Genomic DNA, 27,989 nt, shown 5'->3' with positions numbered 1-27,989 from the left:
ACAAAAGTTCGTTTATTGCATCTGTTTATGGCTATGATCAGCGGCTAAATGCGGTAGATTTTATTACACCTGATAAAAATTTCGATTATAATAACCATAAAGATAAAACGTCATGTGGAAAGAGAGAATTATGGATTTCATAAACGTCAATATTTTAAAGATAAAAATAATTTCAGAAATAACAGTAAAAATAAAATGAGTATTTTACTTGTTTTGATTGCAAGTCTGCAAAGTGTCTTATGGTCAATTCCAGACGTCATGGTCCCTTAGCAAAGAGATAACTGGATCTTTAACAAGAAGCTTAGATATCAGTCGATTTTTCAAATCAACGTCATAGTTAGAATATTCACTACAGTTTTCTGATTATGTAAAGTTCAAAAAACTTGATTAAATGGAGGCAACTTATTCTTATATCTTGAGTAGTGTTATTAAAAATTTAAACTTAAGTTGGTATAAGCAATATGGTTTTCTAATATTGATTATTTTGTTGAACTCGTTGAGATATTTTATTTCTTCAAAACGTTTGGTGTTCTGGCCCTTTGAGGTTTGATCAAAAGTTTTATCTTTATAGTGTGTATTGCGGCTTTTAGATATAAACCGTGAGGTATTTAAATCCCTTTCAATTTGCTCAAACCATTAAGGTTCGGGTTTACTGTTGGCTGTATGGTTCTCTGAACCTAATGTGTTTGGTAAAAGTTTCAATGTTTTTTCAATGAATAAGTGATAGCATACTAAAGATGTACCTATCTATAGCAGCAATGTTTTTCTCTAATCCTGCATTGCTTGGTGATTTAGAACAGGTAGCTGTTACTCTGGCTCTAATACCGTGTTTAGTAGTTTAGTAGACGTAGCTGTTACTCTGGCTCTAACACCATATTTGGTAGTTTAGTAGAACTAAACTAAACATATGTTTGGTGATTTAGGACAGGTAGCTGTTACTGTGGCTCTAATACCGTGTATGGTGGTTTAGTAGAGGTAGCCGTTACTCTGACCTATAACCCATGTTGTTTGCTTGTTAGAGCAGGTACTGTTTGTACTTTGACCTTTAATCTTGCACTGTTTACTGGCTTAGTAAAGGTAGCAAGTACTCAGACCTCTAGCTCAATATTTTTGGTAGTCTAGTGTAATAGTTGGTTCTCCGACCTCTAACCCCGGTGTTCTTTGGTAGCTTAGTGTAATACTTGGTACTCCGAAGTTCAACCTCATCTTGTTTTGTGGTCTGCTGCAGGTAGTTGGTACTCTGCCCTTCAACGATGTGTTGTCTGATTGTATATTGCAGGTAGCCAATACTCCGACCTCTAACTGTTGTTTGGTGGTTTAGTGCAACAGTTTTCACTCTGACTTCTAGCCCCGTATTGTTTGATAGATTTGAGTAAGCAGAAGGTAATAATATAACTATCTCAGAAATAAAAAGGTATGTAAATGATCTTCCATCAACACAATAACTCTGCCTGGCGAACACATCCTTTGATCGAAGTGACTGTTATCCACGAACAAGTTACCATGGGTGACGCCTCAGATCGGTATTGAGCGAAAGACGTCACCGACTGTATACCGACAGAAGCGGTGATCTTAGAGTAACATCAAGGTGGGTGAAGATACGCTGGCACTTATCAGTTGAGTTTGGCTTATGAAATAACTTCTTTAGTTTTTTCATTCATCAACTCATTTTTGTCACTCAGTTTTCCTCATTGAGGATCAAAGGTTAGTTTGCTTACTTATTCATTAAGTGAGTTCAGTAGTTAATTTCCAAAGTCAAATTGTTTTTGTTACGTTAATTTCATCATTTTGCAGTAAATCTTTTCTTGTAATATTCCCATTAATGTCTCGATGTTTACAGTAAGCTACTGTTCTTGAAACATTATTGTGTCAGATCTTACAAGGTTACAAATAAAAATCATGTTAAGGATGTTTATTCTAGAACTGTTCTAAAGATTATAATGTTAACCGCTATATATGAAAAGAGAGCGGTAGATTTCAGTGTAATAACTGGTATATACATACGTACGTTTACTAACCTAGGATTCGGGATTCTTTTATCCCATATGATCGCAACAGAAGGTATATCCTGAAATGCTGTGAGGCAAATAATATGCCTTTTTTTACGAGTAAGTTTATATGTTTTATTATGTTAAGTTTTATAAAAAGCTACACCAGGAGTAATAGCTCTAACCGTCCCTAATTTTAGAATTTATAGACTAGAGTGAAGTCAATACCAATCATTGCCAATTCACAGTCTACTTTGATCGAATAGTGGGCGTCTTCCTTGTAACACATACTCTGTCTAAGGCGCGATTTTCTCTTACGGTAACAGGACGCGAGCTACGACACCTAAGCTTAACAATTCGATACTAATAACTGGATCGAGTTTGGCTCTTTAAGGTCAAAATTCTTTGAAACGTTTGAAGTTTCTAGAAAACATTATTATAATTTAGTGTTGTAGTTTCGTGCTTAATAAACAAATGGAGGTTCTGTGGCTTGAGCTCTATTAAGGCCAAATAAAAAAGTCGCACCTTTCACGATGGAACTTTTGGCGCTTAAGCTTACAATGACATCTTAAGAAGAAAAAAATACGCAAGATTGAGTTAATCATTACAAAATATAGTGACACCGTTATCATTAACTGTCTGCATGATCAAATGTCACTTTATTATTGATATTGTTATGTAAAATTCAGTCTTATATTTAATTTTGTATAGAAAGGTTTCAAACATATTGTGGTTAAAGTACCCATATAAAAAGTTTGACACAATGATTTAGATAACGATGATCTGTCAAAGTCCTGACATGTGAATACCTTTCAATCGACTCAGCTATCATGAGCATACTAAGAAAACTAATATATTGTTAGCTCTTTGAACATTGACAGTCATAGTGATTTACTTATTTTTAATTTGACATAATGTTAGCTTATTTGGCGTCTTTAGCTGAAGTGATCATATTACGTCGAGAGTTAAAGACACCATACCAGTGTAGTTATCATATGTTTTACTTATTTGACTAAGAAACTGGAAACAGTCTCGTACACTCCACATTTTTTAACGCTTTACTACGTCATCATGAGGAGTAAAAATGTCGAACGCATATTTGTAGAGTAAAATTATTAAATAAATAATTTTCTTATTATATTTTAAAACTGGTACAGTCTCATTTTTTATTTGGTGTGTACTCCTTAACGTTGGCTTTATTTATTTAATACATCTGTGTGAAAACTTATACAAGTCTTGCCGTAATCTTAATAGATTATTTAACATTGACTACTCTTGCGATCGTATTAAAATTTCATTATCGTTCGTCGCTTATTAACGATTCAGCTACACGAGGGCTATCTGCGCTAGCCGTCCCTAATTTAGCAGTGTAAGACTAGAAAGAAGGCAGCTGGTCATCACCACCCACCGACAACTCTTGGGCTACTCTTTTAGCAACGAATAGTGGGATGGATCGTAACATTATAAAGCCCTTACTGCTGAAAGGGCGAGCACATTTGGTGTGAAGGGGATTCGAACCCGCGACTCTCAAATTACGCGTATAAAATTGTTACACTAGTGGATTATTTGAAACTGACGATTATCATAGTGAACCAATTTAAAAATGTAAAACATGTTTGTTTCATTTGACGATTATACTTATTTTATTAAAATTTGGCATTTTGTTAGCTTATTTAACACTTATTAAGTAACTTAAGTATGCCTTGACTTGTAAACCCTCATTTAGTGAATTTTGAAAGTATCAGTATTAATGAAAGTGTTATAAGAATAACATTAAAATTTTGTTTCAGAAAACCTTTTGAGAAAGTCTCAGGACAAATCATTTTAAAAATGGTTACCCATTTACACAATTAATTTACCCTTTGTCCTATTCTTTGCCCACCATCTCTATTCCCATCTACCTCACCTAGTGGCAGAAATAACATTTATCATTTATATAAGTTTGTTGATGTAGCAGTGCCCTTAAGATAAGTACCTTTTACTTAATAACAGCCGAAAGTCACATCATGAAATCATGTCATTTTCATCAATTATTGTGATTTTAACTACATTTGTTCAATTGAATTAGCACGACAACAACAATAGATTTTTTTTCTATTGTTCAATTGTCACATAAGTGAGAAAGTAAATGTATCCAGAGTAAAAAGACGTTGCGATCATACTTTGATGGTTCATGAGATATTGCACTCTAAACTCAGGGATATGTAGCTGTTGTTGCTTTCAGTGTGACACCAACACATAAAATTATCTTGTTTTTGTTCTAACTACATACATAAAGGAATAAAACTAGCTTTTACTTCTCACACTCTGATTAAATGAAAGCTCGGAACCCTATGGATCAAAGGAAGGAAACCAGCTTTATGTTCTATGTTTCTAGAAGTCCTTAGTGGTTATAGCACACGTCCCTTTACCGCCAATAAAACCGTTTTCTGTAGTTCGGTGCAGTAGGCGCGTTATAAGAGTGGCAATTAAAGTAGCCCAATAGTAATCAGTGGATGTTGTTGACTATCTGCCTTTACTCTAGCCTGTCAATTAAAAATTAAACACGGTCTGCGCAGATACTTGCGAACTGTGCGTGGATGTCTAAAACAATCACACACTTTCTCTTGTAAGTGATACAAACATTTAGTTCTCACTTTTGTTAAGTATCTATTTAAGATATTTAAATAGTTCAAGGAATGAATGTGGTATATTAGCTAATTATCGACATGCTATTTGAGAGAATCTCATTTCACACATTAATAACAGTCTTGTTTGTTTGTTTAAAATCACCGAAGTTTTATATGTATATTTTGAACAATTTAAATTGTTCAAAGATTCATAGTAAATTCTGTTTCTACATTAACGAAAAATATTTTTGTGGATGTTTAGTAGCTTGTCAGCACAAAGCTCTGCAGTGAACTATGTGTACTCTGTTCACCTTGGGAAATCGAATGTCATCGGAGGGGATGACAAATTAATTTTTACTTAATGTTATGTGTACGTCATCGCAACCAAACTTCAAAGCCTTCAAAACTAGTTCAATGGTTATATATAACTATATACGCGTTTGTTGTAATATCATATAATTATATCAATGTAAAAAAACGAGTTTAAATTTGCCAATATCATCTTCAATACAGCCAGATTTATAATAGAATTGAAGCAGACAGTTGAGTGTAGGAGTGTAGAATGAGATGATTTGTTTTACCCATAGCATAATTAATGTAAATTACACTCTGTGAATAAAGCAAAACGACACTATATTTGATTACTTGTTTGTTGAACTTCTAAAAAAAACTACTCGATGGCTATTTTTTTTAGCTAATAGACTAAAGGGTAGCAGTTAGACAACAGTACTAATATAGAAATCCTCATGAACAAATGGTAGAATTGGCCGTAACTTTATAGCACTTCCACTGTTGAAAGGGTGAGTATATCCGGTGATGAGTTTCCATCTTGCGATCAGCAAATTACGAGCCAAACATCCGAACCGTCAAACTATACCAGGCCCTCAAATACATTTGAAAACACGAAGTTTTATTCAATTCATAGAGTATTCATTACGACATGCACTGGTGATGCATGGTCTATCATAAACAAATGTTTTTGTTTTGTTTCTCTATCATTGCAAATGCTACGTGGGATTTAATTACGTATTACGAGAACGTTTGATTTATCAGGTACTAATTTCACTTCCTAGTAACTGTCCACGTAAGAAAATTAGACGCGTTTTTTATGCGCAATGAACGATGCACAACAATTCATTCAGTTATTCTGAGTTTCGAGAATTTTTTTGCGAGAAATTCAAAAACAAACAATATATTTTGTACATTTTGTTGTTACATCAAACCAAGACACATTATAATCATTATTCTTTAATAACATGTAACATTCATATCAAAATATTGTTAATATCACACATATTATCAATTCGATCTTGTGTTACCTTTATGAATGACAACATGTTAGGAAAATCCCGAAACAGCAGTTATACTGGATGATACATTTATATTCATTAATCAATACTCTTTCTCACTCATCGCTAATGCTCTAAAAATAAATATTAATTTTAAACCACAAAATAAACAGTTACCTGCTACAAACTGAATTGAATTCTTCATGTCCGTAGCACTAAGATTAATTATCTGTAGTAAAACTTGCGAGGAATAAAGTAGCGATCCGTTGGTGTAGTCTCTAGACGCTCACGTTGCATGTGTTTACTCTAGTATTTATTTCTACATCACGCTTTGGAGCTACTTTATTTAGCGGTGAATAATGGCGAACCAGATGTCATTCTAAAGTAGGTTTTACATTTTCAACAATATAGCTTTCCAAAGTTGCCTTCTTATTTTTTTTTCTTTACATTCACCAATAAAAACAATATTTCCACCAAAATTATATTTTTTATATTGCTGAACAAATAATAGAGGTATAGAAATTTCTGAAAAAAAATTTACGTAACTATAAAATGAAAAGTAGGCAAAGCTAGTGAAAGAGAGATTGGAAGCCCATTCTAGATATCCATAAAATTCACCTAAAGCAAAAGATTGGCCAAATTTTAATCCTGGAGAAGAATAACAAACATATTTTATGCATAACAAGCAAACTATGGAAATAGGAACGACTACAGTAGTTTTTTTACTTTATATTTTTGCTGCAAAACTACGAAGTTGTTTGATATCTAATATTTTACATTCCGGAGGAAAAATTCACCATTTCTAGTGTAAACACAGATATCAAATGTGGTTTTAATACAAAAACAAAATCTGCTCAAGTTTGCTTGATTAACTTATTTTCTGTTTTTTCTTACTGTGTAAATCGTAAAACTAAAGTTCTTCCTAATTCTTTGACTATAATATACCTTAAAGGGTTTAATTAGCATTTGATCTTATTTCTTTAAATATTTTTGCACTTTGAAAACATTATTAGCTTGAATGTAAAATATCATAACCATGGGCTTCATCCTAGATTTAGTTCTTTGATTTTTAAACTATTTAAACAACATATTGTTCATGGATGAATCCATGATTGCGTTTGTTACATAGTCTTTAATAACAAGAGAGTTACACAAAGAAATGTAAATAGAAAACACGATTAATATTGCAATTAATTCCACTGATTAATACTAGTCCTATATGTATTCTCCATGTAAAAGTGAGTGATTTATCCAATTATTTTGGTCATTTTTAGACTGAGTGTTGCAATAGGTAATAAATCATAAAATTATATAGTATTACACGATGTGTGTACTCTACATGTAGTGAACGTATAAAAACAATCAGCATTTTGAGGGTTAGTCTGTGGACTGTAACGGAAATTAACGTACAGAAACAAGTCAGCATGTTGAGGGTTAGCCAGTGTGCTCTAGCGGAAATTAACGTACAAAAAGAAGAAGCACTTTGAAGGTTTGTGTGTGTAATATTGTATAAAGAATCCACACATTTTTATACACACGTATTAAAAAGGTTAAAATACTTCGGAATCGAGAAACATGTTCTTTGTCCAATAAACTTTTTTTTGTGATTGAAAAAATGCGAATATGACATAAACGAAACTTTTTTTCTTGTAAAATTCATCAGGGTCCATGATGTATCAATGGGCATTAAAACAAAAAACAAATGCTACTTTACAATCAAAAGTCTCTGGGTGGAACTTCTATTGTTATATTTCTAAACGGCAGCGAAAATATGTTAAGTCTCTTCAGTATATTGTTGAAATAATGTTGAAAGTCATCACATTTCTGTCGGTACATCCTCTTATTTCCATCAGTAATGAATACACTTTAAACTGTGTTCGTAAAATAAAACTAAACGGTTCATAATTTGCTGTCTAGGAAAGAAACAATAAAATATATATATATGCTAAAAAAGCTTCGAATTATTAGAGATTAGTGACATAAGAATATGAAATATCTGAACAAGCCATCATTTGCGATGATTTTAAGGATACAAGTTAGCATGGTAATAATAAACAAACAATGTTTCTTCGTTTTGTTTTTATTTCCACAGTTCTTGTATTATTTTACAGCACCACTCTATAATGCTTGAAATGGAATTGATAAGTTTAAGGTTTTTCAACCAATTATGGTTTAATCACAGCTCTCGTAAAAACGTTGTTGTTTATAACATAAAATAATCCTTCTTAGTTAGTGCTTTCTAATGTTTAAAAGTTATATTAAAAGTGTGTGTAACAAGCTAGAGTTTTCTATTACATTTTAATTTCTTTAAGTGGGCATTAATTTAGACTAATCTCTTGTACGAGTGAAACAATATGACCGCATTTATGTGTTGTTTTTTTTTTCAGGATTTATCATGAATTCTGTTTTTAACGGATTTATCATGTTTTCAATTCTTTATGTTAATTTATCATGTTTTCAATTCTGTTAACTACTTTTTTGAGGAATAATTTAGAGATTTATTTATACTTTTTGAATTTTGGTTTTCTTATTATCATGAAAACTTTTGTGGACTGTTGAAAATAGAACTTCACATACAAGTTTTGTTTGTTTGTTTTTTGGAATTTCACGCAAAACTACACGAGGGATATCTGCGCTAGCCGTCCCTAATTTAGCAGTGTAAGACTAGAGGGAAGGCAGCTAGTCATCACCACCCACCGCCAACTCTTAGGCTACTCTTTAACCAACGAATAGTGGGGTTGACCGTCATATTATAAAGCCCCCACGGCTGAAATGGCGAGCATGATTGGTACGACGGGGATTCGAACCCGCGACCCTCGGATTACGAGTCGAACGCCTTAACTCATCTGGCCAAGCCAGGCCTATTTACATACAAGAGCCTGTATTCTGATTAACATTAACAATTTCTTTTATTATCTCGTGAAAATTAAAAAAGGCAAGTTATAAAACACGAATATGAAGTGTTCGTTTAAGAGTTCTATAATACATTACACTATATCAGAATAGAAGTTTAATAATTTAAAATTAGAACATATGTAAATATCACAATGTGAGATATATTTGATGCAAATGAAGGACCCCAAGAAATAAATATTACTAATATTCTCTTTTTAAACGTGTACACAGAATAAAATGAGAATGAAAAAGTCGTTAAACATAAATTACTTTGAAAATTAGAAAATAGACGTTGAGAATGGTTTTATATTTCGATGTGTGGTTTTATTTTTTAACATTTTTAAGGAATCAAGAAAACAAGTGTTTCTTTATATTGTGTATCCTTGAAAACTGTGTGCATTTTAATATATTTTTATGGAAATTTAAAAAAAGTTAGACCTGGTTTTAAAGTTAAAAATACGATAATACAGATGCAGATAATGCCTGGTTTTTTATGCAATTCTCTTCCCCTTACTTTACATTTCTTCGTAAGTTTTTCAGCCATTTCATGTAATCCTTTTAATTTATTAAAATGATAATATTTAAAGACACTATTATACAAATAACACATTGGAATTAAAATGTAATCATTTGGAGTACTAATCAATCTGTTTTTACGAAATAAAAATTAATTCAAGCGATTTAAAGCATGAATAAATATATCATAAATCTATATCATGTTTGTAAATAGAGAATACCAAAATACAAATAAATATAAATGTTCAGTACGTGTGTACGTAGAGTATACTAAAATATAAATAAATATAACATAAATGTTTAGTATGTTTGGTGTGTCTTTCTTATAACAAAGTTACAATGAGTTATCTGTTGTGTCCACCGAGAAGAATCGAATCCCTGATTTTAGCGTTTTAAATCCGAAGACTTACCGCTATCCCCACGAGCGACCGTTTGTAAATAAAGAATACTAAACACAAATAAATGTGAATGTTTATTACGTGTGTACACAGAGGACTCTAAGATACAAATAAATATAAATGTGTATGTTTGTAGATAGAGGATATAAAAATATAAACGTTTAGTAAATGTGTAGATGAAGGATACTAAAATACAAATAAATATAAATATTTAGTATGTGTTTAGATATAGAATGCTAAAACATCAATAAATATACGTATTCAGTAAGTGTGTAAATAGAAGATATTGAAAATTTCAATACTGTAACACAAAGAAGTATATAATTAATTATTTATTAACTTTCAGTTCTGATAAGAGTAAGTGTAACCTAGAATGCACTAGCATGATAAACATGAAAGCACAAATTTTGTAATCTTTTTTACCAAATGTCAGCTTTATTTTCAACTGTATTCACTGTCTTATGCTGATTGGTCTACTCTTTTAAAGGTCTGAATACTTTTGACACTTGCAAAACATATTTTTCATTCGTTATCCGACTTGCATTATCAAAGTATACGATAAACGGTTCTGTTTGTACTAATGTGTTGCAGTGATTGTTTGATAAGTTACTTCATTTGCAAATATTGATAAAGAAATAAAGCAAATTAAATATTCTCCAAATAAACGACATAAGTTTAATTACTAAAGAAAGACGTAATATTTTCAAGTTTTGGTTAGACTCTATAAACGTTTTAGATAGTTAAGAAAAATCAGAACTTAGAAAAATACACATGAGAAACAAATATACATACATTAAGAACTTTACTAGCATACGCGTGCGAAAAATATATTTCTCTCGTTTATTTACCGAGGAAAAAGACAAGTCACGAAGCCTTACACATTCAAGTTACGTTGGTTCAACATAGGTAAAAGTTACACAGACACAACATGCTCTGCTTTAACGAAATAGAACATCTGTTTAGTTTGATCGAATAACGTACTTTATACTTAGATATCTTAACTACATTAACGTGACTATACAATTAGAAAAATAATAAGAAGATGAACTACTTTTAGTCAATAATCAAAACAATACCAGTAAGTGTATAGAATTTGTGTTTGTTTTAGCTCACAACTACAAAACGGCTTATCTGACCTCTTTCAGTTACAATAAATCGAATTCCATATATTAGATGAGAAAATTAAAAATTTACTGTTGACTACTGGTGCACGGTTTAAAATCAAGCTTGATTATGTTTTTTACATATTAATTATTCTGGTCAGTGCACTTCGTTGTTGATACTATATATCTCACGTGACCAAAGTAGAAAAAATAAAGCATGTACCTGAATAAACGAGAATTTTTTCAAATTATAACACTCCAAGATTTTACACATTTTTGAGTAAATTACGCGATTAATAACTTAAGGTGAAGGGAAATAACTATCCGATTTTCGTCCTAGGTATGTGCAAACTACACTCTAACATAATGTTCAGCTTAAAGATAAACTATGCTTAAAAAGAGTCTTGACATCAGGATTGTAACACAACAAAGAATTAACATGAATACTAACAATGTCAACACGTACGATACTTCGAAACTTGTAGCATCTCTTACATTTACTGAATGTTTGTAATAATTTAAACGTCATACATTTGATAGCCTACGTAAAAAAACGATTAAGTCAGGTTCGCTCAGATGTCGTTACAAAGAAGTTGAAAAGTTAAAACAATTGGTCAAGACTATAATAAGTAAAGACTTCATTGTTAGCAATTTCTGTTATGATTTTTTTCGGAATTTTAAGGTTAAAAGGTTATTTAGAACAAAAGATTAAACGGCTAAGGCAATCAATCAATTTTTGAAACCATGTTATAAGATACGTTGAATCTGCAAAAAGTAACCTCAGATTATGCATCGAAATCTAATTTCTGCATACAGTGTTTACCTCGAATTAATCTATTCATCCCAAACTAATACGAAGCCGATGACACCTATATGTTATTGATCGCTCAGGTAAAACATTACAAGGTCTGTATACCTTTACACATGTCGTAAAAGATTAAGGAATTGGTGTCACATAGGTAACTATGGTAACAAATCTTGTAAAATTCCTTAGTTACTTACAATAACAACTCGAAATCGTTTTGCCTGTCGTCGAAAATCAAGTAACACGCGAGAAAGACACAAAATAAGAAAAGATAATACCTTTTGTTGTTCACGCTATAGCATTATTTTATAGAAATAAATTATTGCAGTGAAATGACCGCACAAAAACTCTGAGTTTACTTCACAATTTTGAAACCGTGCTAATGATTTGGGTTAGACTGTGTATCTATTGTTAATGTGGGGCTTGGCAAGTTGATTACCTAGTGACAGTACTAGTGGAGATATGTGTACTCACACAGCATAACTGAACATGCTTGTAATTATTTTACATCTACAGCACTAGTGAGATGCAAAAAAGTGTTTTTCGCCATATTTAAGCTGCAGTTTGAACAAGGTATTTCAGGTGTTCTACTATCCTATTTTTACACATTTCCAGGTTGACTTTTAATAATTTGACATACATTATTAATAACTATGTTTTAAGTTTAAGGGTTCGACTGTAGGTAGCTACAGAAAGAATATCTATGTAGAGCCATCCCTGATTTTGGAACTACACCCTAGAGACATGTCTCTAATATCTCGAGTTATTAACTAATCATTATGTAGTCAACAGAACCAACCGCTAACTCGTAGACATGACCAAATAGTGAAATTTGACCGATATCCTTATAACAACTCATGCCCAAATATATGGAACACATTTTTTGCGGCAATGGAATTCGAACCGTGAATCTGCATGCCTTGTAAAAGTACACACTCGATTCTTAAAACGATATAGTAATTTCTGTTGAGAGCTATAGTGGCTCAGCAGTAAACTTCAAGCCTTATAACGATAAAATCCGAGATTTGTTCTATGTGGTGGGGAAAATACAGATGATTTGCAAACAAGTTGAAGAGTTTAAAAACTAGTTAAAAGGCGCTATATTGAAACTATAAAAGGAACATTTGATTTTCAAGACTTCTAATTTCAAAATATGTTAATACTTCTTACTTGTGGCCCGGCATGGCCAGGAGGTTATGGCACTCGACTCCTAATCCGAATGTCGTGGGTTCGAATCCCCGTCACACCAAACATGCTCGCCATTTCAGCCGTGGGGGCATTATAAACTGACGATCAATCCCACTATTCGTTGGTAAAGGAGTAGCTCAAGAGTTGGCGGTGGGTGATGATAGCTAGCTGCCTTCCCTCTGGTCTTACACTTCTAATTTAGGGACGGCTAGCGCAGATAGCTCTCGCGTATTTCGAAGAGAATAAATATTTAGCATTTAAATCTAAAAAAAAGAAGTAATGTTTGTGTATTATTGATTTAATTTTAAAACCTAAGGAATTAATATAAAGGGTATCTTTGTTTAAAGTTAAGTACACAACTACACAATTGGTTAACTGTGCTTGCCCACCACGGATATCAAAACCCAGTTTCTAGCGTTCTAAATCCGCAAATAATGAAAATGGAACACATGCTAAGCGGAAAGTGTCAAAGTAATAGTGTTCCAGATGATTTTTTAAAAAACAAGTAATATGACATTAATAAATACAGCCATGTTAATAGAATAACTTGCTTAAAATACACTAAAATGTATTGTACTCTGAGGAGTTTAGATGCCTGTATATAAATACCTTTCCAGAAGATAGCTCGTGAATCTTTCAAATCAAGGGTTCATTTACTTAAATGTAGGTTGTGCAACACAGAATAAAGGGAAACTACTAAGCATTCTACCAAACTAAATTATACCTACCTTTGATATTTATTTGTGCTGGTCAGGAAACCAATGAAATTTTCATAGTATTTTATTCTGTTTATGTGAGAGTGAGTAATTTATCAACAACGTTATCGACTATGATCTTCTGAATTTTGAATTCTTGACTTTGAATGTTGGAACGTTTTTATTTTCACGATAATAATGTCGTAACATGAATTTGTGTAATACCAGTACATAAATATTCAAGGGAATATTTCGATAGTTAAGAAAATGAACGTTTCGTGAAACATGGCATATGACACGCACATATTATAACTGAAAATGTGTTTTTTTTTGCAAATCGAAATGATTATCTTTAATTATTTCTGTTTTCTCGGTCAGAAATGAAATGGCTCATATTCACTTGTTATTTTGCTGAAGAAATGTGTTTTCAGGCTTCAGAAGAAATTATAGAAAAGGCTGGCGTTGGTATAAGAACGTCTTGGCTGACACTGGTATAGAAAGAACTTATTAGACGTTGGTATCGAAGTAGCCGAGTTCACATTGTTAAATGAGAAACAAAATTCTATAAAGTGCAATGTGAAACATAACTATAAAGTTCAGTGTAAAACATAACTATAAAGTACAGTTTAAAAGATAACTATAAAGTACAGTTTAAAATATAACTATAAAGTACAGTTTGAAACATAGTTTTAAAGTACAGTTTAAAATATAACTATAAAGTTCAGTGTAAAACATAACTATAAAGTACAGTTTAAAAGATAACTATAAAGTACAGTTTGAAACATAGTTTTAAAGTACAGTTTAAAATATAACTATAAAGTTCAGTGTAAAACATAACTATAAAGTACAGTTTAAAAGATAACTATAAAGTACAGTTTGAAACATAGTTTTAAAGTACAGTTTAAAATATAACTATAAAGTTTAGTGTAAAACATAACTATAAAGTACAGTTTAAAAGATAACTATAAAGTACAGTTTAAAACAAATATTTGCAGAATCAACAACAGTGCTTATTTTGATTTTAATATCAATTCTGGTAAACATTTACAGCGTCTTTCAACTTTTGCCGACATAACGTTAATATCGTTTTTTCATCAGTTCGCTAAAATGAAATAAATGTCCATATGCACGTTTAAGAAGATATTATACAAATCATTTTAAAGCAACAGTAAAGAAGTTAAAATATACCGATACGGCATTTTGTAATTCGTATTAACTGGAACTTGTGCGTTATAATAAATTTTGTACTTTATGATAAATACACAAATGATATTTATAAATATGTCAATGAAGTAGCTAAAATATCATATTAGTTATTTATCACCATTAGATTCCATCTAGGAACATTGGGCTGCAATCGCTTGCGTATTCTTCAACAAGTATTTAAGTGAGTAGGTTTTTAGCCCATTGCACCGAGCCGTCCCTAATTTAGCAATGTAAGACTAGAGGGAAGGCACTAGTCATCACCACCCACCGCCAACTCTTGGGCTACTCTTGTACTAACGAATAGTGAGATTGACCGCCACTTTATAACGCCCCCACGGCTGGGAGGGCGAGCATGTTTGGTGTGACGGGGATTCGAACCTGGTTATGCCGGGCCCTTTTAAAATTAAAACCAAAGATGATTAGGTCCAAAATTTTAACTGGGTAACAATTTTGTTATTTGCTGAAGGACAGTTTCTTTACATGTATATATTTGATAAATGAAAAAATAAAAGGTTAGTCAAACTTTTCAAATAACAATAGCCAAAACAGGCAATACGATCAGTTGCTGTTGGCAACAATATAAGTTTCGTAAAATCGAATTTTTTCTCCTTTAGCAAAAGCCAGTAATTTTGTCACAACTGGGCTTGGCCTGGTGGTTCGTATGCTAAATCGTGAATTCAAAGGTCTATGGTTGGCGTCTCCTCTTGCAAAAGTGCATTTCGCACTTTGGGATCGTGAGTATGCTATCAGTGTAACAGTTAAATCTCACTTTGGGCTAGAGTAGCCAAAGAGTAAGCGCTCATGTTGCCTTCCTTCTGGGCATTCAGGTCAAAATTAGGGAAGGCCATATGCAGCTAGCAAGTATATTCACTCTATTTGTGTTATATATAATAAACACTGTTCATCACGTCTTGCATCATATTCAGCAACAACTTAAAAACTTAATTAAACTTCTAAGCTTAACTGACAAATTAATGTAGTTTTAAGAGTGCTCTCTTTGAAACATATTTATATGGGTATCTGTGCAAGCTATATCCCTAGACTTTATAATATTTGCTCACTCATCCCGTACCCAAGTCTAAAATCCTTCAGTACCTTCTTAGGCCTATGATACGTTAAAAATAACTAAATTAATTGACATTTTCATAAAGCTATTTTTTACTTCTCTACAAAAAAGATAGATATAATTTGATTACCTAATAAATATTTCACAATGACATACTTATGAATATAAACACATTTCTTGGTTTCTGCTTGTAATAGAACACTGTGTTTAAGTAGAATATAGATTCAGTAGTTTTAATGACATCAAACTATTCCGAATTATAGAAGGAATCAGTAGATCGCATGAAACGTGTAGACTTACACCCTGTAGCAGTGAAAAGTTTTTTTTATTTTTACAATTTAACTTTTGAATGTTTAACTTCTATATGGAATAGAAAATATGATGTCTATAAGGAATAAGCTTTGAGTGAAATAAAATGATGTGCTTAAATTAAGAAAGTTCAGAATAGCCGCTGGTGTTCTCATTAACAATTAATTTTTATGTTTAATTAAAATAACATTAATGAAACGTTTAAAAACATAATTCACAAGATAAAGATTTCCATGAAGAATTGAAACAAATAAATGTCCCTAAAATCTAATTATAAAGAAGCAAGCTATACTGAGATACCTGGCACACATTTATTTTTCTGAAACCTTTTTTTTTTCCACTAAATCTTCAGCTTTTTTAATAATTTAGCCCCCTAGTGGCACAGCGGCCTGTCTGCTATAACACTAAAGATCGAGTTTCGATATCATTTGGGGCAGAGCACACATAGCTTATTATGTAACTTTGTGCTTAATTTCCAACAAATAGACAAGCCAATGACTAGACTTATTAAATACCATGTGACTTTATTATTACTTAGGTAAAATCTCGGAATGGCAAATAATTTAGTATATCGAAAGTGCAACTATTAACATATTTGTCTTCTGAAAATATTTATTTTATAATTTTTCTTTCCAACATATTCAAACAATTTAATTTCCATAAATGGAAACAACTTATCGGAGCGTAGCATGGGTAAATACTAGTACTATTTATTTTTATTATTACTAGAGATTTATCAATGTGTTTCTGTTATGACTTGCAAAGTTTCTCACAAAATTATATTAACATGAAGTATTTTATATTAGTGGAATTTCATTAAGCCGATCCGATGTTAAATACACGTTAAAATGTTTTAAGTTTTGATCGAATTAACACAAGAGTTTTGTTTGATGGATAATTTTATATTTTTCTGTTTTGTGTATTCGCGCAAAACTAAGAAAACAGCTTTACTGCGCTCATCGTCCCTGATTTCCAACTAATAGACAGAAGGAAAGTAACGACTGAATAGTATTCGCCAACTCCTGGACTTCTTTAATCGAATAATAGAATTAAATGTCACTCTTATAAAGCAACCAGAGCAACGAAGTGCAAAGTGCAAAATGCGATTCGGCACGCCTAATATTGAATATTAACTGGAATGTATCTTTATATATATATATATATATATTCTGTGTTTCTTGAAGTATAGTGTATATGTCTAATTTAATTTTAATTAGAATAAAATTTTTCATTAACCTTTGTTTTATAGTTCGAGTTTACTTATTGTTAAATAATTTAGATGAAGAAAATATTTATTGGTTTGAAAAACAAATAATAAACTATTTTTCCTGTAGAGACAACTCGGTTTGGAAAATAACTTTCCTTTATTTGGATCTTAAATTCTCCAATGCTGAGGGAATAATCTTATTTTCTTTTTGTAAATCCTTTGAAATACTGCTATTTTTATGCTCAAGCAGACTGTGTTGCAATAGAAAATATCTGCTAAGGCATATGTATTTAAGAGCATTAAGCCTGCTATGTGCTCCAATATCTAGATGGTAATTTTATCCATTTATTATGTTCATTTTTTTCACTTATCTCATAAAAGGTATCCAACCATATCAATACCCAATGCACGTCGTGATCAGACAGAAATCACATTTAGCTACGAAATTATTTTCTATTACATCCTCAGTTTGTTTGCTAAATAGCTGTCTGGTACAAAATTAAAACCAAGGACATTTAAACAGCTTTAATTTGACTACTCACGTTATTAGACTTAAGCTCTAAGAATGAAATATCAGTTACAGGGTAACATGGTACTATAAATACTTTGTTCTTCTCCTCATGTCTTTCTCTCTCTCTTTTTTTTACTAAACCTGTCTCTATTGTAAGTCACATTTTCCTAATGGAAGCTATTTTCGTTATACTTTAAAAGAATATTCTCTACGAAATTAGTTGAATGATGTATCTATCGGTTAGTTTTCATAAAATATCCCTCGACTACAGACTGATATTTTTTTATGAGCGCAACAATTTCTCGTTTTATTCACATTTTTATAATTTCGCGCAAATCTACACGACAGCCATCTATACTAGCCGTACCTTATTCAGCAGTGTAAGATTAGAGGGAAGGTAGCTAGTAATCATCGCCCACCGCCAACTCTTGGGCTACTTTGTTACCAACAAATAGTGGGATTGAACGTCACATTATAACGCCCCACTGCTGAAAGGGCGAGCACATTTGTGGTGACGGGGATTCGAACCCACGGCCCTCAGATTACTATTATTTACTAGATAAGCGTATTAAGACTGATCGCCAAAAAGTACGATTTTTCACCTATGTATTTCACTCTTTTTTTATGTCCTATTTCTCAACAAACTCTGGTTTTCGATCTTCGTGATGAAATGGTATAGCTATCCAGAGACAGCGTTGCGCTAAAACAAACAAACAAACATCAAAATACTTTAATTATCTATCTCTGAACAATGCTCAACAATGCACTTTGTTGGCTATTTTTTACTTCAACAACAAAGTTTATAGCATGTTTACTTTGGACAAATGTCTTGGAACAAGAAAGAACAGAAACGGAAAAAAGCGAACATCAAAAGCATTAGGAAAAGTGATAATAATTTTTCAATAAATATATAGAATAATTCACATATTATTTTTGATCATAGTTAAAACCCATAACCTAATGAACAATGAATGCATTTTATTAGCTTTTCAATTAAGTTATAAATATAGTCTGATGTGTGCTATTATAGTGGACTGGGAATTTCAGTCTCATATACCGCATTCACTTCCTGTTCCATATAGCTCAACAAGGAGTTTGAGAGCTTACAAAGTTTAATATCAAGTTTCGTTACCGGCTGTGGGCATAGTACATTTAGCGTATTATGTAACTTTGTACTTAAGGAGAAACAGACAAAGATCATCAGACTGGACTGTAAATTTAAGATTCTATTATTCTCTTTACTTCCTATCGATCCGGCATGGCTAGGTGGTTAAGACGCTCGATACGTAATCTTATAATACTAAATTTCAGCGTCCAATGCTTGTGCTTGGAACATCCCATACAGCCCATTGTGCAACTTCACAGCAACAAACAAAAGTTTACCTCGGGTTTAGTGTAACATTTCAACAACAAAGTTACAGTTTTCGCTCCGAATTAGCGAAAGGTGTCAGAGAAAGTGATAAGTGCGCCATCTGCGCATTGGTAACAACAACCAATTTTTAAACTCCTATTTACATACTGAAGCCATTTACTCACTGTGTTTCTAAGAATCCTTGTGTTAAAGCAATGGAGAATGTACTATTTATATAACAAGCAATATGCCCAAGCCAGACGAGAGGGAGGGTCAGACGGAGCTACATTCCCGTGGCCCAGGGAAATATGGGATAAAGAATAATGTGTTCTTATTTTCATAACATACTTAAGGAAAAATCGCAGTACTTCGGGAAATTGCTTTGTCTCAAAAAATACCTTTTTATCCAAAAATTATAAATTCTCAACACATTTGACTTCCGCCCACTAGAAAAATTCTTCATACGCCCATGAATTTACAAAGCCTTCAAAAAAGAGACTAATGACATAATTGTTCCCGGTACCCGACTTTTCTCTCGACGTCCCTGAATATGCCATCAAAACTATTGGGTTGAGGAATAATTCGTGAGCGTTTTTTCAAGTTAAAAAAATATATTCATAAATGAAACGCTTTCGCAAAATATTTCATGTCATTTGGTAGATAATTTTTTGCTCTAATAGATGGTGTGTTTGATTTTCATATGTCTTTAATTTTTTCTTTCATTTTCAGCTCATTAAATGGAATGTCAAGTGGACAAAATCGAGCATTTTCGACACCATCTGCTTTTCGCATTTAATTTCTTGCAATTTCGTTTAAAACAATGCATACTATATACCTAGGTATTACATGAAATAAAGTATCATAATAAATGTATTGGGTGTAATGTGTTCATGCATTGAAGTATTGTATAGTCTTGCATGTAATGCTTGGATGAAATTATTTAAAAACGCTCACGAATTATTCTTCAACCTAATACATCTGTCATATTAAGAATTGTCAGGCCGATTGGGATGTGACATACGTGGTAATGGTGTAGATGGTGTATGTGCATATATATATCATCATCAATTTCTAGTAGTAAAGATTTTTATGGTGTGACCCAGATTATAAATTAATTGCATTGACTATCAGTTGTATTTGAGACACTTACAAATAAGATCTTTATGGTACAATTTAATTGTACGACATTATTTATTTTATTCCTGTTTTAACAATATTTTATATATATTTATTATAATCATTATTTATTTTAACTTTAATTTAATAACATTAATAAAAACCACAGAACCAACAGGCAATTCTCCTTGCTCCCCAATGTTATCAAGAAACCAGAAAGATAATGTTAGGTCCCATCTGGTACAGCGATAACTCTACAAATTTACAATGATAAAATCAGGGTTCGATTTCCTTCTGTATACTCAGCAGATAGCTCGGTGTGGCTTTGTAATAACAAGACACACACAGTTAACGAAATAAAACAATATTGATAATCGTGAGAGTGGAAGCAAATTAATCTGATATATCCTTGTGCTTTTCAGAAAAGTAATTTATTTCACGTTTTGTTAATGCATAAATATAAACTTTTGTAAATGAAAATAAAAGTCACGAAAAGTGCTCTTTAAAGTAATTTATTTTTACTCAGTCTCTCCTAGGTTTCTAGTGCAATTTTTTGTACTAAAACATTGTTAAATCTGTTGGCTAGGAGCCAACGTTTTAGCAAATAATTGTCAACAAAAGTGCTCTTAAAAGTAATTCATTTTATACTCTCATTGGTTTCTGGTATAGAATGTGTTTTTTGTTTTAAAAACTTAAAAAGTGTCAAATGTGACCACAAGTAACCTACTTTATAGGACATAAAAGTTTGTAGATAGTTTGACTGCATAACAAAGAACACTTTATTATAAATGTATGACGTTTCGACAAAATTATGTACCTTAGGATGGCATAATCTTTGCAAAACGTCGTACAAATATAGTAAAACTTTCTTTATTATCTGGATCAAGCCATCTACAAACGTCTATTAAACAGCGTTATATTGGAACAGTTAGTAATGCATTCAAGTAAATATTTCTCTAGATCATTACACAAGTGAATTTGCACAGTAATATTAAAACCGTAATTTAACGGATAATAAAACACCTTTACATAAAAGCAAACGTAAGCGAAGTACCAGTTTTGAGGTGAAAACACATTTGGGCAAAACATTAGAGATTTTAGTTTATAAAGCTTAAAAACGACAAACGGGACTTTTGGTTGTAGGTGTTTATATTTTTCACACTCAATTTCTGTAACGTTTGTGTGTTGATATATCAAAAACATAAATAATATTATTTCCACCTTATTGTTATTTGCCGCCATAAAAACTGCTACTCATTAACATTAAAGTGACTAACGTGTATCTCCATGATACTAAAGTGACGAATGTGTAGCTAGCTAGTTACTACCAACCAAATTATTATAACGTTTTTAGGTTATATATTTTAAATTAATTTTTGACTAACGATAACAAGATAATAAATAAATAGACGTAAGTGCTGAGATTTTTCTGTGCGACTAGCTTTCGATGATGTTGTGGTAATCAATAGTGACAACGAAGAGAATACCTTGTCCTAACAGAAATTAGGAGGACATCATGACTGTTCATACAGAGGAATATTTTGGTTTGCTTTGAATTTCGCGCAAAGCTACGCAAGGACTATCTGCACTAGCCGTCCCTAATTTAACAGTGTGAGACTAGAGAGAAGGCACCTAGTCATCATCGCTCACTGCCAACTCTTGGGCTACTCTTTTACCAAAGAATAGTGGGATTGACCGTAACATTATAACGCCCCCACTGTTGAAAGGGCAAGTATGTTTGGTGTGACGGGGATTCGAACCAACGACACTTGGATTAATCACTGGCCAGGCCAGGCCTCCAGAAGAATGGAATAGAATATAAACAACAACAACTAATGATTAATTAAAATGCTGGATAACAACAATTGATAAAGAGAGCAAATATGCTGCAGTACAAATATAATAATTTTACTGGAGTAAGATGATATTTTAGGCCTGGCATGGCCTAGCGCGTAAGGCGTGCGACTCGTAATCTGAGGATCGCGGGTTCGCATCCCGGTCGCACCAAACATGCTTCCCCTTTCAACCGTGGGAGCGTTATTATGTGATGGCCAATCCCACTATTCGTTGGTAAAAGAGTACCCCAAGAGTTGGCGGTGAGTGGTGATGACTAGCTGCCTTCCCTCTAGTCTTACACTGCAAAATTAGGGACGGCTAGCGCAGATAGCTCTCGTGTAGCTTTGCGCGAAACTCAAAAACAAACAATCAGTTTTAAAAGTCTTGATGAAAGCAAATCACATTACATAAAATATAACAGAAATGTTCTGCTACACTATTTTTATGAATATTATTATTAAATGAGCTCATTTTGAGATGTTTTAATTTTTTTAATTCATGTGATGCTTGTTTGTTACTTCAATTTTGCGTAAAGCCACTGAAGTGCTTTCTGCACTCTCTAGTTCAGCAGAAAATATTTTTATAAGCAACTTTTTAGATGTTCATCAAGTTGTCGTTTTCATAAACGAGCATGTAGTTTGCCTTCTGGTATGTGAGCATTTGATGCTATTGTTCTGCCGATTAATAGTGTAAGCATGATTCAACATTATTCAGCAGGTGACCAATGAGCATTACCTGTTATTGTTTATGTATCTAAATATTTTTTGCAGCAGTAACGGAAGGCGAGCGTGGTTATTTCAGTAAGTGAATATTGTAAGCTGTTATTTTGGAAAGTGAGCATCACTTTTTCTATTGTATAAAAACACACATGGTGATATTGGGGAAACTCTTTAAAGATATTTTATACTTTTGCCTACTGTGATACAATGTGGTATAAAAGTTGAATTAGATGTGAGCTTCGCCAAAAAACATTAAAATGTTTTTATATTCGTTTTTCGTCTCTATTTAAGTGGTGTGCTCTAAAATTAAAAGTTAAACGTTCAAAACCTTTGCCCCACAGTAGCACAGTGGTATGTCTGCGGACTTATACACTAAAAACCGGGTTTCGATACTCTTGGTGGGCAGAGCACAGATAGCCCATTGTGTAGCTTTAAGCTTAATTCTAAACAAACAAACAAACAAACCAAAACCTTTAAGGTGTTTGAGAATTTTAAGCAACAGAGTAACTGCTATGATGTTGGTTTTCTGACAACATCTCATAATTTCGATGCTCCTTCATGTTAACATGTATCTTTATTAAATTCTGATTTAAATGTATTTGTTTCGTCTTCATCGTGGTTGCAAGCATCACCTCACCAATTAATATGTGTTTAGTTTGGTCCATTACATGTATTGTTACCACGTGATCATATACATCGTATGTTAGAAGTCTGTTTATACATACGGATATCTTTAAATGTAGTTATTGTAATGGGGTGTACGTGTAATGTTTAATCTTAAATTATATTTAATCGTAAATCTATTTAATGTTCATTCTTAAGTTATATAGTGTTGTATATAATGGGTAATGCAGAAAGGTTCTGGATCAGAGCGCCAAGAAGCAGACGGAAGGTCCAAAGTTTGAGCTCAGATATGCCGCTCAACACGTCTTTTAGGATGAGGATTTTGTAACTTCGATGACAAACTGCGTTATTTGATTAAGAGTAGCTGTATATATATCGTACGGCAGGTACTACTGACTGGTCACCCTTCCTCTCATCACCATTTCTAAATCTTATAGGTGTGTCTGAGCATTAAGGGTCTAGAACTTTGCAGAGTAGCCCATGTCTCCCATAGAATGTCTTTCAAGTTGAAAATACCAACACCAAGAACGTTGCGAACGTCTAACTGTGTGGATACACGACATACTATCAAACTCAATTGGTAGGAATCTCTGTTATTGCATAAAAGGTAGAAATTTGCAATGCTTCTTGCTTTTAGCTCAAGCAGAAGAACAAATACGTATTATTTATCGCATAAATTTGTATAATATATAGAAAGCATACATTCGTAAAGTTTTTTATCAAAGAAAGAAATAATAAAATGAAAGTTTGTAAGCTTTTAATGGAACCAAATTTAGTTCTTAAGTTGTCTTCATAACGTAATAAAAACTATAGCTTTTCGTGTTTGAGGCAATTACGTATTCGGTTTATTATTCTTTCATGAGATGCTTTCTGAAACTCACGAGAAAAAGTAAGCGAGTTTGTAGCTAAGTCCTTCATTCAGTTTGTTTCAATGTCGTTATCAAACGAGTAACATATTTGTATAAAATAGTGAAATTCTTAACATTAGGTTGAAACCACTTTCCATTCTCTAGAAACCATTCAGTTGAATATAAACAGTAACAGAAGATGAACATTTTTTTGGGAAATCAAAACTATTCTGATGATTAAAGATCAGAGTTACATTCTAAATTTTGAACCTACCTTTAGTTATGTTGACATTTTTTACTTTGCATAATATTTAAAACTTATTATTAATAAAAGCTTTGAGAGTAAAGAGAAAATAGTTTTCCAAACACACAATATCTGCTGCATCCAGTGCCAACGAAATATTTCAGCTAATAACAAGGATATTCAGACTGACTGAGACGCTATTTATATTAGTAACTGGCTTGACAACAGTTGTTAAGGTATTAACTGGATAACGTTAGTAAAGTGTAATTTTTCATTAATTTTATTTATGTTGCAACACACCATAACTGAGGAAAAGGTTTTTAACTCTTATTATTTATCTGGTTTAAATATAACTATACTGTGTTACCAATAATTTATTTCGGACGAGTCTCCGGTTTATTATGTTACATATATTAATGGATTACAGAAATTTTAATTTTAATTTAGAAATTCATTGAATGTAAATATGTATCAAATTTATGATAGTTGCCAAAAAGATCGATACACACAACTTTCTTTCTAAACTCAACTATATTTTAATGCACAAAATGTTATTAGAAATAGTTATTAAAAATAATGATTCATATATAGAAGTTTTAAAAACTTACAAACAGTATTGAATATTCTATCTGGTGTGATCTTAATATTTTATCGACGTTCGACGATGAGCGAGTTAAGTTCGAGTTGATACAGTTCACTTAACGGTTAGCTCTATTCTTGGTCGGTCTCAAGCCGTTTACAAGGTAACTTTCACCGACAAAGATAATTAATGTCTTCGTATAATTACTAACGTTCGAAGTTAATTCTCTAAAGTTAAACGGTTTATAATGTTCGAGATCTACAAACTTTCTTGGTTAAGTATCTGTAGTTTCTCAATTAATAAGTGTTACTCGTAGTTATAGCTTTCGAGGTTTGTAGTATACCAACTGTAGCAAACCAGCAATATAAAACTGTCTCTTGGTGTGTCGCGTTGTCTTATAAACATTAAGGCGAGATTCTAGAAATTTAAGCGAGCCCAACAATACTGGATACGCTAGTTATTTTGTAAAACATATATTGTTCATTCGTACACTCGAAAATGTTCTACAAATTTAGAAAATAGACGGGAATTTCGCAATATGTATGTTACTTATAGTGTTAAATGTGTGTTGCCAAATTCCCGCCTATTTTCTAAATAGGCTTATACTTCTTAAAGTTTTATACAAACTTTTTGGTTTATCCTGTTTACAGTTGTAACATATAACTTGAGGCAATTTAAGAGAAATAGATTAGAAATAAGTATTTAGAACTGGGTACAAACGGGTACAATGTAAGCTTCTAAAGTGTACCATGAAAAGTTTTTGGCTCAATTAACTTCTTGGAAAGCTTAGTTTAACAAGCTAAAAGATAAAGTACATTAGATCAATCAGATTTCTTTAGGAACTCTTTACGTGTTAGAAAAATGCTCGTTTAATAGGCAAATCTGTTTTGTTTTTGTTGTTGTTGTTTTCTTTATGTCTGCGTAACACTTTAAAGAAGCAATACATTTGCAGAATGAATGCAACTAAACATTGTTCTCTTAGACTAACATCCCTTATACATGTGCGTCTCTTACATTAACAGAACTTATAAACATACAAATATTTCTTCTTTAACTTTATATATATAATGTAACTAGTGTTCATTGCATCCTGCAGTGATTTTAAATCACAAGAAACACATCAAAAACATTGAAATCACAGTAAACACAAAAAGTTTCGTCCTCTCCTGCAGTGATTTTAAATTACAAAATATCTCATCCACCTTTTAATCGTGTCAAACACAGTATGCAGTCTAATCCTGTTTCTGATTATTATGTCTAAAATTGTAGTTAAAATATTCTACAGAAACACAATATAATGTATACACTGATGATAATAGAACGTCGAATTTAACTTTAAAATGTATTGTGATAAATAACATGGAATCGTTTTATTTAAACATAAGATCCGTATAAAACTGTTACAAACGAAGTTTGGAGAATGGTAAATATATGTGCTCCAAAAACAATTAGTTAACCATGTTATCAAATGACACAATAAACCAAAATATTCATAGAAATTATGCCATTTGGTTAGCACAGCTTCGTATAAAAGAACTTTAAGGAGTCTTAGTCATTTTGTATTTTGAAAGATTTTAATATAAAATATATTACCTAGCTTATAAAATTAATATATAAAATTCATCCAACTCGAAAGAATTACACAGATTAAAAACATTAAATTCCTCTTACTTGCGTCTTACTGTATGCAGCACAATATAATGTTGAATGGAGAGGATTAGACGAGAAGTAACATTTCCGATCCAATTGATTAAAATTTATGTTGGGAAAACTAACATTTCATACATCTGATTATGCAAACTCTGTATCCTGAAAATATTCTCCGAATGTCCGGGTATTCCGCTGGTACAGCGGTAAGTCTACGGATTTGCAACGCTAAAATCAGCGTTCGATTTCCCTCGGTGAACTCAGCAGATAGTCAGCTGTGGCTTTACTATAAGAAAACAAACAAATGTGTGTTACGGAATTAAATCTTCTATTTTCATTATAAGAACGTAAAGTTAAAAGAAAAAGTATCATTAGTTTTTAATGTGCTCTACAAGAAAAGTTCAAGATAGTTTGTTTGTTTGTTTTTGAAATTCGCACAAAGCTACTCGAGAGCTATCTGTGCTAGCCGTCCCTAATTTAACAGTGTAAGACTAGAGGGAAGGCAGCTAGTCATCATCACCAACCGCCAACTCTTGGGCTACTCTTTTATCAACGAATAGTGGGAGTAACCGTCACATTATAAAGCCCCCACGGCTGAAAGAGCGAGCATGTTTGGCGAGACAGGGATGCGAACCCGCGACCCTCAGATTACGAATCGCACGCCTTAACACGCTTGGCCATGCCGGGCCTAGTTCAAGATAGAAAAACAGATATCTCTCAATATGTATTCATTTTTACAACCATTTCTATTTTCGCTTTTCTGCTCTCTGACATAGCTAGACAAAGAAATAAATACATAACAAATATCTATTTCTGATTTTCGTGTGTCATGTATATCTGCCTCTAAATGATTTATGTAGAATTAAGCACGAAGCTGCACAATGGGCTATCTGTGTTTTGCCCACCACAGGTATCAAAACCTGGTTTCTAGTGGTGCGAGTCCGCACACATGCTACTGTGGCACTGAGCGGCAATTCCCATTCAATCAGTTGATAAGTTTACAGCTTTACGACGCTAAAATCCGGGGTTCGATTCCGCGTCGTGAACAGAATGCAAATAGCCTATTTTATAGGTTTGCGCCGAAACAAATTTATATGTTTTCCACAACACAAACCGTACACTACAGAGTACCTGAATAGTTTAGAATCATAATCACTTCAACGAAGTTTACAAAACGTTTTCCAACTGCTGTCCTTAAAATTTGGAGCAAATTTGGATCAATAGCAGAATTAACTCGAC

At 32.4% G+C, this 27,989-nt stretch overlaps 1 protein-coding gene and 1 long non-coding RNA gene across 4 annotated transcripts in view; one reads left to right on the top strand and one right to left on the bottom strand.

Moving 5' to 3' along the window:
• The first annotated feature begins 1,453 nt into the window (after positions 1-1,453).
• LOC143253046 (fibroblast growth factor receptor-like 1) overlaps positions 1,454-27,989 on the top strand; it is a 50,207-nt gene continuing 23,671 nt past the window's right edge. The window contains exon 1 of one of the 2 annotated variants that reach the window (XM_076506168.1): positions 1,454-1,588. The gene's annotated coding sequence lies outside the window, so the exon portion shown is untranslated. Of the gene's footprint in view, positions 1,705-27,989 lie in introns of both variants that reach the window. The other variant, XM_076506158.1, reaches the window with a different exon arrangement.
• LOC143253053 (uncharacterized) overlaps positions 18,404-27,989 on the bottom strand; it is a 35,878-nt gene continuing 26,292 nt past the window's right edge. For both annotated transcript variants that reach the window (XR_013029344.1, XR_013029340.1), the window contains exons 2-3: positions 26,775-27,036; positions 18,404-18,485 (exon numbers count right to left, since the gene is read on the bottom strand). This is a non-coding gene — a long non-coding RNA (uncharacterized LOC143253053). The remainder of the gene's footprint in view (positions 18,486-26,774; positions 27,037-27,989) is intronic.

This window comes from Tachypleus tridentatus, chromosome 1 (assembly GCF_004210375.1).
Source record: "Tachypleus tridentatus isolate NWPU-2018 chromosome 1, ASM421037v1, whole genome shotgun sequence".
NCBI classification, from domain to species: Eukaryota; Metazoa; Arthropoda; class Merostomata; order Xiphosura; family Limulidae; genus Tachypleus; species Tachypleus tridentatus.
Note: the sequence above shows the minus strand (reverse complement) of the source record. Positions and strands in the feature narration are given on the sequence as shown.